Below are 15,222 nucleotides of genomic sequence, written 5' to 3'. Positions count from 1 at the left end.
TAAGAAGGAATGGAAACCGATCAGGTTGTCTAGAGGAGGACCATCTCTATCGCATATTTGCTTTGCGGATGACTTGATTTTGTTTGCTGAAGCGTCCATATCACAGATTCGGGTCATACGTAAGGTCTTGGAGAGCTTCTGTGGGGCGTCTGGACAGAAAGTCAGTCTGGAAAAATCACTAATTTTTTTCTCTGAGAATGTGCACAGAGATCTTGCCAGCGCTATAAGCCATGAAAGTGGGATTAAAGGCACGAAGGACTTGGGGAAGTACTTGGGTATGCCTGTTCTGCAGAAAAGAATTAATAAAGAAACGTTTGGCGCAGTGATTGAGAAAGTTTCGTCTAAACTAGCTGGATGGAAAAGGAGATTCTTGAGCTTAGCAGGGAGAATAACGCTAACGAAATCGGTTCTATCATCAGTCCCGGTTCATACTATGAGCACGATAGCCTTACCCTCATCGACCTTAAACCAACTGGATAAGATTGCCAGGGCTTTCATCTGGGGAAGTATAGATGGGACTCGCAAACAACATTTAGTGTCTTGGGAGAAAATCTGTAAACCGAAGAGAGAAGGCGGGCTTGGTATACGGTTAGCAAAGGAGATGAATGTTGCTCTATTAGCTAAACTTGGATGGAGGATGCTGAATACAGAAGATGGCTTATGGGTTAACATTTTATGTAAAAAGTTCCGTGTGGGAGAGCTAGACGACGCTTCCTGGTTGGTACCTCAGGGAAGGTGGTCGCCAACTTGGAGAAGCTTGGTGATGGGAATTCGAGAAGTTGTGGCTCCAGGAGTGAGTTGGATACTGGGAGATGGTCGAAGAGTTCGGTTCTGGAGAGATAGGTGGTTGCTGAAGGAACCATTGGAGGCCTTAAGCTTGATAGACATACCGGAGGAGTTAGTGGAAGCGAAAACTCGAGACTTATGGCAACAGGGTATTGGATGGATACTCCAACAGATTGAGCCGTATACATCGCTGCAGAACAGGCTTCAGTTAGCTTCCTTGGTGATTGATGAAGTGACTGGAGCTCGGGACAGAATGTCATGGGGAGAAGCTAAAGATGGACTGTTTTCGGTAAAAGCTGCGTACGCCTTCTTAACCAAAGACGCAGTTCCGAGACCAAATATGGAGGACCTATATAGTCGAGTGTGGCGTGTTACGGCACCAGAAAGGGTCAGAGTCTTCCTATGGTTAGTAACCCATCAAGTTATCATGACGAATATGGAGCGCAAAAGACGACACATAAGCGAGAATGGTACATGTCCACTATGCAAATCTGGTGATGAGACTATTCTCCATGTTCTTCGCGACTGCCCAGCGGCTGCAGGACTATGGAGGAAACTTGTGCTTCCAACTAGACAACAAAGATTCTTTAATCTAACCTTATTTGAATGGTTATATGAGAATCTCGCAAACGACAAGTCAGTCAACGGAGACCAATGGCCCTCTCTATTTGCGCTGACAGTGTGGTGGTGCTGGAAATGGAGGTGCGGTTATGTTTTTGGGGAGATAGGGAAGTGCCGGGATAGGGTGAGGTTTGTGAAAGACAAGGCTCAGGAAGTGATAAAAGCGAACAAGAAAGTAAGAGAGCCATCGGCCATTGGAGTACATGTCGAGAGGCAAATCGCATGGTTTGTACCGGAGAATGGATGGGTCAAGTTGAACACTGATGGAGCTTCTAGAGGGAACCCTGGTCTAGCTACGGCAGGTGGAGCTCTACGGGACGAAGAGGGAAAATGGATAGGTGGCTTCTCACTAAACATTGGTATATGTTCGGCTCCACTGGCAGAATTGTGGGGTGTATACTATGGCCTGTGTATAGCATGGGATAAGGGTATTCGCAAGCTTGAGGTGGAAGTCGACTCGAAGAGTGTGGTGGGTTTTCTTAAGACAGGGATTCATGATTCTCATCCCCTGTCCTTCCTAGTACGTTTGTGCTATGGCTTCGTATCAAGAGACTGGATAGTCAACTTTTCTCATGTGTATAGGGAGACTAATCGTCTAGCAGATGGATTAGCTAACTATGCGTTTTCTTTACAGTTTGGTTTACATTTCTTTGATTCTGTTCCAGAGCATGTTGCTCCTATTATGTTGGAGGATTTGAATGAGGTTGCGAGGACTCGGCAAATTTGCCCGTAGTCTGTTTTTATTTTATTAATAAAAGTAGGGGATCTTTTCCCCTGCATCCTACCAAAAAAAAAAAAATCTAAATTTGTGAGTTAAAATGATAAGAATTCAACTCCCAATAACACTTACTTTAGTAGATTTGTAGAATCATTAAAATTTTAACTTTTTGAATAACAAATGACTTTGTATAGAATTATAGAATCATCAAACCAATAACAATAGATTTTAATGAGAATATGAGAATCTATAAACCAATAACACTAAACTTAGAAATTCTAAGACTCATTATAAATCTCATCCCCACTAACACCCCCTAAATCCATACAACTTTTGTAGATAACTAGCACATATATAAAGTATTATAGTATTATTAATTAATAAATATAAATAGAAATACATTATTAAATATTAAACTACAAGAAAAATACTACATTATTACATGAAATTCTTTTATTAATGCTCCATTTTTGGTTATACAAAACTTGTTTGGACAATATTTTAGAAGTTATGGAGAAAATTTACTAGACTATTAGTATTGATGTAATATTTAAATTTGTCTAATAATTATGTCTTCATGTATATATCTTCTTAAAAAATTATTAAGTTTCTTTTGTAATATTCTTGTTGTCTAATTCTACTTGCAAAAATATAACCTTTGGCACCTGCCTGTAATTAACAAAATAAGAATCAAGCTTGATTTAAAATGGATAGCAATTGAAACAGGACAACACTACAAATTAGGAACATCTAAGAACTTGACCAACAGCTTTAAGCATGCCACAAAACCATTACCTCGACATGTGTAAGCCTTCTGTTTTCACTGATCTGGCCATAATTCAGGTTTCTGGTACCTGTACGACGGCCTTGCCAAGGCAGATTGCATAGAGAAATCGAAGGTGGAGAGGTAAATATATCAAATGGAAGCATGTCAAACGCTATACTGCTCGACCTAAATCTGGACTTGCGAAACCTTTCGTACTAACTCTAAATCTATGCATAACAAGAGATACCTGAAAAAGCTATAGATATATGTAGTTGGTTCGTAATTTTATCAACCATATTTTAATTGTAAGGTTAAGAACATATTAATTACGACCTCTAATAGAATTAGTTCAGTTTCAGAAACAGAGACTGGAAGAAGATTTTAACGAAAGGTGAAGAGTTGCAAGGAAGAAGGGATATTGCGTGAGCGGAACCAGCCCGAGCTTGTACATAACGTTGTTTCGGACTCCCAATGCTGACATAGCCGCATCCCAAATCACCATCTCCGTAGTATTGAAATGCTGATCACCGTCAAACATGTGGCCACTGCTACCTTCGGTCTCTTTACTGCTGATCGCGTAATCACACATTCCTGGATTTAATATTCACTTGAGATCATACGTCATCAGACCCATCCTAAGATGATCTGGCTGGCCTGTGGTGGCACCGCTTCGATTAACCACCACCTGGAACGTCATAACAGGTAGTGCGGCAACGATAATATCGAGGTTAAACGGAAGACAAATATTTATTTAGAGTGGCGATGATAATATCGAAGTTAGAAGGAAGATGAAGGTTAAGAGTTGCGAAGATTTTCTACGGCTTTGAAGCGAGATCAAGATGTGTTTAAATGGAAGTTATGTTTGTGTCTCTTCCGTTTGTGTTTTAGAAAGCTTAAAGAAAGATATTTCATTTTCGTAGGTCTATTTACAAAATCAAAAGGTTGCTGACGTGGACACTCTAATTGGAGAGAAAATTGTACTATTATTATAAAGACTAGATTTTATACTCGCGCTACGCGCGAGTCTGCTTTGATAATTTAATTTATTTTTGCAATATTTTTTAAGAAAAGGATAAATTTTGTTAAAAATTACTTTTATTAATATTATTAAAATATTATTTGATCTTTTCTCATTTACATTATTTTATAAATTTTTTCTTTTTAAACTTAGCTATTTATTTGTTTGTATTATAAAAATAAAATTACTGTTACTAAAGTATTTATAGTTTCTTATAAGTACATTTTTAGTATTATATAGATTTCTCAGTACATATACACTACTATACTATGCTATACACTACTATGAATATTTTATTAATAATTAGTTTTATTTTGAAATAATATTAAGATAATAAAATAGAAATAGTTTTATATACATTTTTCTATGAAATTTTATTCAAAGTGTGCTTTATTATTTTTCATTGTTAAGTTTTTATACAATTTTACCCTTTAAATAAATAATATTTAGATATCAGTTTGTTTGTATATGTAAATGTATAAATGTATTTATAAACATGTGTATATTGTTTCTTAATAAAAAATTTAAAAGCGTTATATAAATTGTTCGATGCTTATTAACTAATACGACACTGTTATAAATATTTTAGTATAATTTTTTATGTATTTCTATTTGAATGACATAAAAGATTAATCCTTATGCACTCACTATATCTAACTTTTTTGTATTTCCTACTTGATCTAGTTACAATATAAATTAGTGGTGGGATTATGATGTTTTAGTGGTTCACAAAAGTTTTCTCCGATTGAGAAGTTACTTTTATTGGAAAAGAGTTACCATGTACTTCGATTTATTATTAGTGACCTAAGTTTTTAAAAATCTTGTAGATTATAAAATTATTTAGGTATGTTTCATAAAAACATGTTTGGTTAGTTAAATGAATATTTGGATTATGATTTTTTTTTAACAATTGTCTCAAAATTTATTAAAATCTAATTGTTGATGAGTAAATAACTATGTTAATTTATTTAATTGATAAAAGGCAATTCAAAATAATATAAATAAACTGTTTAATTAACAATGTGTGTATTGATTGTGGTTAATCTTACCACATTTTATTTTTAATAGAACTTTGTAAGCTTATTATAAGCCAAAAATGAATTGGCCCGGTAAGAAAGAAACAAAAATCGACCAATGTTTGTAAGAACCTTTTATAATATATTATAAAATTAGATGATTTTGTAGCCAACACCAATATATAAAAATACTAAAATTTTATTTTTTACTAATTTGATAAGGTTAACTATTTTAATATTAATTATATATTTTTTTTTATGTATATGATATTTTATGTGTTGACATATATATCAAGTTATTTAATTTTAGTAAGTATTTTAGAAATATTAATATTTATAAAAATATTAACTATGATACTGATTTGGAATATTTTTTCGTATTTTTAATTATATATGAATATTTTTAATAGTATACAGCCCTTACCGCAATAATGGTTGTGGACATAATTTAGTTTTTTTCTTGTTAAACTCTGTTTATGTTATGTTTTCAAGAATTAAGTATAAATACCAATCTAATTTTTAAGATAATTAATCAAAAATTATCACATACATGATTATTCGAACATTATTTAAACTTTATTTCTTTTCAAAAAATTTAATTTTGTTCGATAAAATTTTATATTTAATTTTCAAAAATTTAGTTTTAAAATCAAGTTAATTATTTCTAGTAAAAATATTTTTTTAACTTATATAATTTTATTTTGAGAGAAATAAATATCTGAAATTTTATATTTAAAAATATCAATTAACATTTTGATATGGCGTATTATTAGTAATATTTTTAAATTCTATGTGAACACTTTAAATAACATATATCCTCAATTTTAAAATCATATGTGCTTTAGATTCATATTTTCTTTATTATTTAAAATTCTTTTATTTTTTAATATTATATTTTGTATGTAAAATTTATGTTATTCTTCCAAATATTTAGTTTATATATCAATATGATTATTTTAATGATTTGGATTTTTCTATATTTTACATTTATTTCCTTTTTATTTTGAAAGAAACAATTTTTGAAAGTACTATAAGTAATATATTTAAAATGGTGATTAATATATTTTTATTGGTGCTTCAAGATAATATATGGACATTCTCAATAACTTAAGGCATCAAATTATATATAGTATATGTTATTTATGAATATTTTCAATAGCATATATTCTAAATTTTAAAAATGAAGTGTTATAGATTTAAATAGTTATAATTGTTTGAAATCTTGCATTGAAAATTGATTATTATTACTTTTATGTTAATTTAGAAAATTACGTTAAATTATAAATAATGTTAATTTAAACTTATATATCTTATTATATAAAGTTTGGTTCTTCAAAGTTGTTAATTAACATGATCGCGACACATGTCAATTATATATTTAGGATTGTAACATGTGTTAATTTATCTCATAATTAAAAATATATATAATAAGATATTAACAAAAACGAATTCTATTAAAAAGTAATTATAAATATTATTTAATAGTAATTTTCCTTTTTTAAAATCCTAATCAAAAGATAATTGCAAAAGATTATTTGATAACAATATTTTTTCTAATAGTGTGACATATGTTTAAATATATAATGATTTAAAATATACATAATAAGATAATAAAAACGAAGTTTGAAAAAACTACATTTATATTTCACATCTATATTTAGGTTTAAGCTTCCACATATTATTTCTACAAAACACAATAGTATTTACATGAAAAGTATTACCTGAGATTTTCTTTTAATTTCTTGATGCAACATAATTTTTAATTTTGATGTTGTTGTCGTACATGAGTATGTGTGAATATGATGGATATGTGTTTGTATGTATAAGATAAAATAAATAATTAAACATAATTTTTTGTATTAAAATTAAAATAGTTTTATAAAAATCTAAAAGAAAAACTAATTATAAAATAAATAATTTCTTTTTAAAAGTATAAATAGAATAAAAATAATCTTACTTTATTTATAATTAACTAACTTTACTTTCACTAAGTTTGTGTTAAAAAAATAAAAACCAAAATTTACTTCAAATATTTCACGTGATATGATTGTGACAAGTGTGAATTAAAAAAATAGATTGTGAATGTGTAAATAAAAAACTTCTTCTTTTCCTAAATTTCTACAAAAAAGAGATTTCTAAAAACAAATTTATTTTCTAATCTTAACCAATTAAGATTTTTTTTCCATTTAAAAAACCAAATCCTGTCCAGAGAGAATGTAAATTTTTATTTAATAGTATTTTTTACTTAAAAAATTAATGATAAATATGATAGTAACAATTATTTAATTAACAAGAAAAATTGTAAAAATATTAGTGATATTGAAAACAACGAATTTTGAAAATGCAACTTTTAAAATAGATAATATTAACTAGAAATAATTGTTTGATAGAAATTTTATTTTTATAAATCCTAGGCAAAATATAATTGTAAAAGATTATGTAATATAACTTCCTTTTTTTAAATCCTTAAAAACTAGAAAATAATTTTTGATAGTTGTTTCCTTTTTTATAAAAAAATCATAAGCAAAAGAAATTTGTATCATATTTTTAAGTCATAACCAGAAGAGAATTGTAAACATTTATTTGATAATATTTTTAAGAGAGTATTTGGTGATGAACATGATACTAAAAATTAGTAATTAACAAAAGAAGTGTAAAACTAGGGTATTTATACGAATAATAATTTTAAAATTATTATCAATAACTAAAATAACCATTTCATAGCAATTTTTTTTCTGAATTCTAAAGAGATAATTGTAATAGGTTATATGACAGTAACTTTTATTTTCCAAAATCTTAAACAAAATTGTAAAAGTGTATTTATTATAATTTTTTTTATTTTTAATTGTAAATAAAAAGGAGATTTATAAGATATAATGTTTTTCTATTTTAAAAAATCCTAACAAAATAAAATTTTAAAGACTTGTTTAATAAAATATTAAATTTTAGTACATAAGAACATGTATAATGTTGCCATTGACTCGATTGGTGTATTTGACTTTCATATTTTTTTTACTTTTGATTCAATTTCTTATTTCGGGTTGTGTTCTGTTTAAACGTTTAGGTATGATATTTTCTCTAATCCTAAATACAAAGTTTTTAACAATTAGTCTACCCAAAATGATTATAAAATACAAATATTAACTTGAACTTATGTGTGAAAACGATTTTTATTATAATATAAATCTCAAACAACATATGTAAAAACAATCATAAAACTATAATAAAGTGGTTTATTATTTTATGGTTTTTCTTAAATTAAAACATCAAACAAAATCCGTTGCAATGCAACGGGCTCATATCTTGTATTATATGTTACTCAAGAATATTTTCAATAGCATATAACCTACACTTTTAAAATTAATGGTTTAAATTTATGTAGTTATACTTATTTGGAATTCTTGCATTTTTAAATTAATTAGTATTTTTTTTATTTAGTTTTATATTAATTTTCGAAAATATATTATACATTATGTTAACTTATATATACTGTTTTTAGTTTTGTAAGTTTTCCTTTTTTTGATAATGATTTATATTTTATTTTAAATAAACAGTTTTTGGTAATTTTGACACTTAAAAAATGGCAATTCTCTCAAATAGTCATTTTTAAGTTTTTGTCACAAAAATAGTTGTCAAGGAAAAAAATGACCAAAATAGCCCATTTTCTTTTGAAATTTTAAATTTTTATTTTAATTTTTTAAAATTTGAAACTCCATTCCCAAAACCCTACCCCTTAACTCTAAACTCTAGGTCTAAATTAGTTAACTCTAGGGTTTAAATGTAAAAATGGCTATCTTAGAGAATTTCTCTTTAAAAAAATAACAAATTTCAAATAATGATTTGTCATAGTATCATTGGAAATTTTAAATTCTACGTGAACGCCTTCAATCATTTATAGCATTAGCTTTTATATAGTATAGATTTATATTTTATCAACTTTTTTTTTGTCACTGTATTTTATCAACTTACATGGACATAGGCATGCAGTGTAATGACCACCTCTCCCATGCTCCCATAGTGATTGCTAATCGCATAGAGCATGTAACAATAAGTCTTATGACATTCGTGTAGGAGATGTAGCTTGACAATTCAAGATCATCTATCTGGAAGTCCACATAGGCTTCCAGCTTGTTCTACATAAACCGACCATAACAATAACTATTTGTAATCACGCTGATAGTTTATATAGTAGATTATATATTGTAAATGTTTTAAAATATTTTTATATTTTAACTATTTTAAAATTAACATATTTTGTAAATATTACTTTTTCTTTTGATTTTCTATAATACTATAAGAGTTACCATTTTTAAGTAAGTTGTAAAATGTTAATATTTATTTTGAAGACTAATTTCGTTTTTTTTAGAAATATTAACTTTAAAAAATTAAAATCTGATTTGTCATAATACGATTGGTGGTTTTAAATCCTACGTGGACGCCCTTGATGGCTTATAGCCTCAACTTTTATATAGTATAGATTTAGAACTAGATTTTTGTTGTTTACAATCGAGTTTTCACATTAAGAGTTAAAGCGGTTAAAATCATTGTTACCCTAAATGAATATTTAGATTAAGTTTATTTAATATAATTATTTTAAAATAATATAATAATAACATAGATATCTATATTAGTATATATTAATTTTGTTTTTTTTCTTTACTGACAATAATCTAGCTCAGTTTCTTACATAGATTTTATCGTTAAATTTATTTATGATTGTAATTTTGGCTAATGAGTAAGACGCAAGAAGAAGAGGTATTAGATGACAATAAAAAGGAAAACAACATGACCAAAGAGTTGAAGGTAAATATGTAATCATCTAATCGTTTGATCAACTTTAGGTCATTTCTTTCTTAAGTTATGTTTTGTTAGTAGGTATAGTTCATTTATTCTGTTTTTTTTTACATATTCATTGCACAAAAATGAATTTTCTTTATTGACAAATGACAATCATCTCACTCAGCTTCTTGTCTTCATAGGTTTTATTATTTTAGGTTATAGTAAAATTTATTTATGACTATAATTTTTGGGTAATAAGTAAGATGGAGCAAGAAGAGGTATTAAAAGACAATAAAAAGGAGAAGGATACGACCAATAAGATGAAGGTAACTATCTAATCGTTTGATCAACTTTCTGTCCTCTCTTTCTTAAGTTATGTTTGTTATTAGGAAAAATTAAAGAACAAGGAAGAAAAAGATGTTGAATTCTATTGAAATCATGATGCTGGTTATGACCATTATATAGTTGATTATTAATTAACATAATAATATTTGGTTGGTTTTGACTTTTGACATGTTCTTCGTAGTTATCTTTTATCAGATAATAATAAATTACGGTATATCAAATATTATTTAACCTTAATAAATAATGAATTTTTTTAATGTAATTACTCATAAATTAAAAACACATACAATCGATTTGGTAATTATCATTATAAAAAAATAGTTTATATTGTGTGATCTAAAATTATTTAATCATATTTTTTTAAAGCTAGATAAATCATTATATGTATATACATATATACACATTTTTGTATATAATTTTATGCATGTATGAGTGTTTCAAATTTATTTTACGTAATAAAGATAATTCTTTTATACTAAATTTTTGTCATATATAAAAAATTTGATATTTAATTTATTACTTAATATTTCAAATTCATGAGTGTTTTTAATTTTAGTTTACATACTAAATATTTGTGTTATGATAAAAAACTTTGTATACAAAAATATGTGTTATTTAATTTATTAGTAAATATTTTAAACGTATTAACAATATTTTAATGGTGTTTGAACTGACAATGTATCAGTTTATAAAATATTTTAAAATTATTATGTCTGCACGTGGAGACAAAACACCTAATAAATTTGTATATAGATTATTATATAACTAAAAATGAATTTTATATTAATAATATTAAACTTACTGATATATAGGATAATTAATTATAATTTAATATAAACAATTATCAAAAATATATTATAAAATTAAGATAATTCTTAGATATACTGTGTTATTATCTGAAAATAATTATTTGTATTACAAATTTAAAAAATTAAGATATAAAACATTTTATAATTAAAAATTAATCAAGCAAAAACATTTGTATAAATATATGTTCTAAAATATTTTTAATATGTGAATATTTTTAATAATAATTTATTATGTTGGTTTTAAACTAATAAAATATAAATTAATAAATAATAAAGATATGTCCGCATGTGCATGCAAAATACCTAGTAGATACAATAATGATGTGGGCGCAACATCTAATATCATTAACCAATAACACCCAAAGAACCAATACAAGATGCAAATAATATATTTAGTCTTTTGAAAGTTTTTAATATATAGCTACATCAATAAAAATCTATAGCTACAGCAGAAAAATGTACAGCAAATATTTTTTTAAAAAAACCACAACTTCTACCAATCAAATCCTAAAGAAAACCTTTTTTTTTTGAAGTTTTTGGTACACTTAGCATCTTACGTTTGACTAGAATGTGAAGGTTCTTGATTAGGGCAAGTAGCGTATTTAGAATTCTGCTAAAGGCTGAGACTCATCCTTCATTTCAAACCTCAATCCGATGCCTATGGATTCTAGTCCCATAACCTTTCAATTGAAAGAAATATTTCTGTTTTACTATTGTTCTCTTACAAAAATTAATTGGATTTCTTACTTTTCTGTCTATATAAATGAGACTAAGAAAAAATTGTGTTTAGATTGTCTATACAAGTCAGACATTCTACTTAAAGCTTAAATAAAAATAAATTGTAAAAAATGTCATTTTTTAATATATTTGCAAGACTAGTTTCTTAATACAATAATAAATATATGAATAATGGAAAATCAAAATTTAAAATTATTGATCGAGACAAAAGAATCGAATCACCAATACGTTAAGAATTTTGAATATCCAGTATGTGTCCACCTCAACTTCGAACTGATTATCTTAAAGACTCTTTTCATTTAGGAGTGTACTATTTAGGTGGAGACCATCATCATTCATAAAAACACTATCACGGTCTCTCATGTATATAAAAGTAATATGAATTTATGTTGTAACTAAATTTTAACATTAAGAATAGTTCAAAAGAATATGTCAAAGCAACTTTACATTCTATTTTGAGTTTTTCTCACAAAAAATATATCTTTCTAATTTTTCACATTTTTCTCATTCTATTTATTGTATTTGTATGTTTATATTATTTTTTAATGTTGATGACAAAAAAATATATTGTATTTGTCTTATTTTTTAATTAAAAAATAAATTCATCAAGATCGAATTCGAATCTAATTTGATTAGTTGATTATTTTCGGAATTGTACAAGAAGCGAAAATAATAAAAACTTTTTTCATTTTTCTTTTGCCTTGTGAAATTCCTGTTTTTGGTAAGTCGTGGCTATTGGACTTTGTTAGTTTTTAAAAAATTTCTTGAAATACTATAAGTTTAGTATGGTTTAACCTTTATATTTATGATTTAGTGATTATTGTCTAAAATTTAGTATTACGGGGTGTAATTGAGTTTATAAACTTTATTAATGATTAAACATTTATAAATAATTAAAGAGAGCTAGTTTAGTTTTTTCATCACAAATTTAAAGAATTTATGAAAATAATCTCACCCATTAAAAATAAATCAAAAAGTAATATCAAATTTATGGTAAAATTAGAATTCTAAAAAAAACCATCGGAATTTGCAAAACTAAAACAACTAGACATCTTTTTTTTTTTGAGAAAGGGTTTACTCAACTAGATATCTTTTGGTCCACTCAAATGATTTGTGTGCCAATTTAAGGTATAAACACTTCATATTAAAAGAATTCACGTATATTACGCAGCATTGTAGCGAGAATAAAATATCAGAAATCTATAAGCTTTTGATCCAACTAATGAAAAAGATGTAACATTTTGGTGGTTTCTTAGATATTTATAGCAAGTTGCTGCTTCACATTTGCCCATCTTACATGATTTCAATTTGGAACGACAAATTATATAGCATGTTACTTGGTCCCCCTTTTGTGTAAGTGAATCAATGATTCCAACACTTGATTGTTTCAAAATTTACTTATAGTGGACAACTGGTTCTGTGATATAGTTGCAAGATTTACAAGTATCTATTCTTTAAAGGTAAATCTTTTAAATGGTATATTCTCAACAGTTGAGATTATTTGTATTAAAATGATAAATTTACTGTTAGTCAAATATGAATTAATTTTTTTTTAATCATGTGTTATTGAATTTGTAGTTTGATGAACTAGTCATTTTTAGAATGTTTGAGTAAGAGCTTTTAGATACAAAAAGAGAATCCAAATCTCATAGTTTTACATAGATTTTAAAAAGGTTTCACAAAAAGCTTAATAAATTCTCATTTAATCTAAAAGCATCTAACAACTTATTAAAAATTAAATTCATTCACATTTAAACTAAATACAACCCTAATTTCCATTATTTTATTGAAACTTCGCTTCAACTATTATGAACTTCACCAATAACAATAGAATAGCAGAATACTCAGATGATTGAATATCAAAATATCATATTTAGAAGTTGGTTTCTGCATAAACATTAGGGCAATTCTCTCCAATAACATTTTTGAGTTTTTGTCACAAAAATAGTCTCCAAGAAAAAAATGATCAAAATAGTCCCTTTCTATTTTGAAAATTTATTTTTTTTAATTTGAAACTCTATACATTTTTACCTTTTAATAAAAAAAATTTGGTCATTTTTTTTATTGAGGCTATTTTTATAATAAAAACTTAAAAATAGCTATCCTATAGAATTTCTCTAAACATTATTAAAAAACTAAAATATTTGACTTTTCTAAATATATTTTTAATCATTTCGTATAGGAAACGTGAAAACATAGAATTTGATCAATATCTTTATATGAAATGTTATGATTTTACAACAAGATGGATTAAAAATCACATGTTGTTCAGTTATTAAAAAAAAAAAAAAAACAATCACATGTTGAATACTGTTCTCAGACTAATCTACGTGGTAGAGTTCATTTAAAAAATAAAATATCTACGTGGTAGAGAAAGAAAGCATCAGTATTGGCCATACATTTTGCGACAAATTGACGTCCACTAAAATTACTTTCCTTGTCGACTGCTTAGTCATCAATTAAACACCGATTCAATCCAAAAGGAAATTGAGAACTTGACTAATGAAGGCACCGTCGAGATCTTATTAGGATCAAGTTAGTTAATGTACTGCGATCTTTTTTACATCTATATATTGATTAAACAGTATAGTAATTTTGTTAAGTATAAAATTTTTATACTCCTACTATTATAACACGAAGGTGTTTTCACACCAAAAAATAATTACACGAAGGTTTTGGATTTAGCTGAAATTATTTACAGGTCTGTGTAGAAATATATAGATCAAAAGACAGATTCCTTCAAGACAAAAAAAAAGAGACACATATGAAAACCTAGGGCTGGACATTTTATTCGTTAAATTTGATTCGATTCGTTATGCGTTTCGATTTGATCCGAAATTTCTGGATATCCGTAAACTTTCGAAGCAAAGCAAATACTAAAAATCAATATCCGTTAAAATCAAAACAAATCACAAATATTAAAATTTTGGGAAGCGGATATTCGATCAATATATAAATAAATGTATATCTTGATTATATTTAAAAACTTTAATATATAAAATTATATAATTATTATTCTAACATATGATTTGATAAAGTCTATTCACTATTACTTATATAAAAGTATTACATAAAAGGAAGATAACACATTTATGACAATTATAATTTTTTTCGTAAGTTTTATGTTATTATAATTGTTAACTAAGTTCAAAAAATTACAAAATATGTAGATTCACTACTTCTTTTAATTTTTATCATATATATCATGCAAAAAATATTTTACAAAACAAATTTGTATCAAAATTGTAAGATTATTTGTATTAATCAAAACATATGACATATTCGTAAGTATTCGTAAATATCCGCAAATATCTATTTATTTTCCGGATATCCGTTTTTCCGAATATCCGTATTTTTCCGAAACAAAGCAAATAAAAAAATTAGATATCCGTGACGTACGAAGCAAATCACAAATACCTTCAAAAACCCGGATATCCGATCCGTGCCCAGGCGTATGAAAACCTATGGACGATATAAAAATAAGGGTGTAAACAGTAAAAATGAATTGAATGAATGGAATAAGAAATTTAAATAAATGATATATGGACGAGGAAAGAAGATATTGTTTCATTCCTTTTTGTAGTATAGTAGGCAAATTCCATAATTTATTCTTTAGTGGAATTGGT

This window comes from Brassica napus, chromosome A2, assembly GCF_020379485.1.
Source record: "Brassica napus cultivar Da-Ae chromosome A2, Da-Ae, whole genome shotgun sequence".
Taxonomy (NCBI): Eukaryota; Viridiplantae; Streptophyta; class Magnoliopsida; order Brassicales; family Brassicaceae; genus Brassica; species Brassica napus.
The sequence above is the reverse complement of the archived record's forward strand: the minus strand, read 5'-3'. Positions refer to the sequence as shown.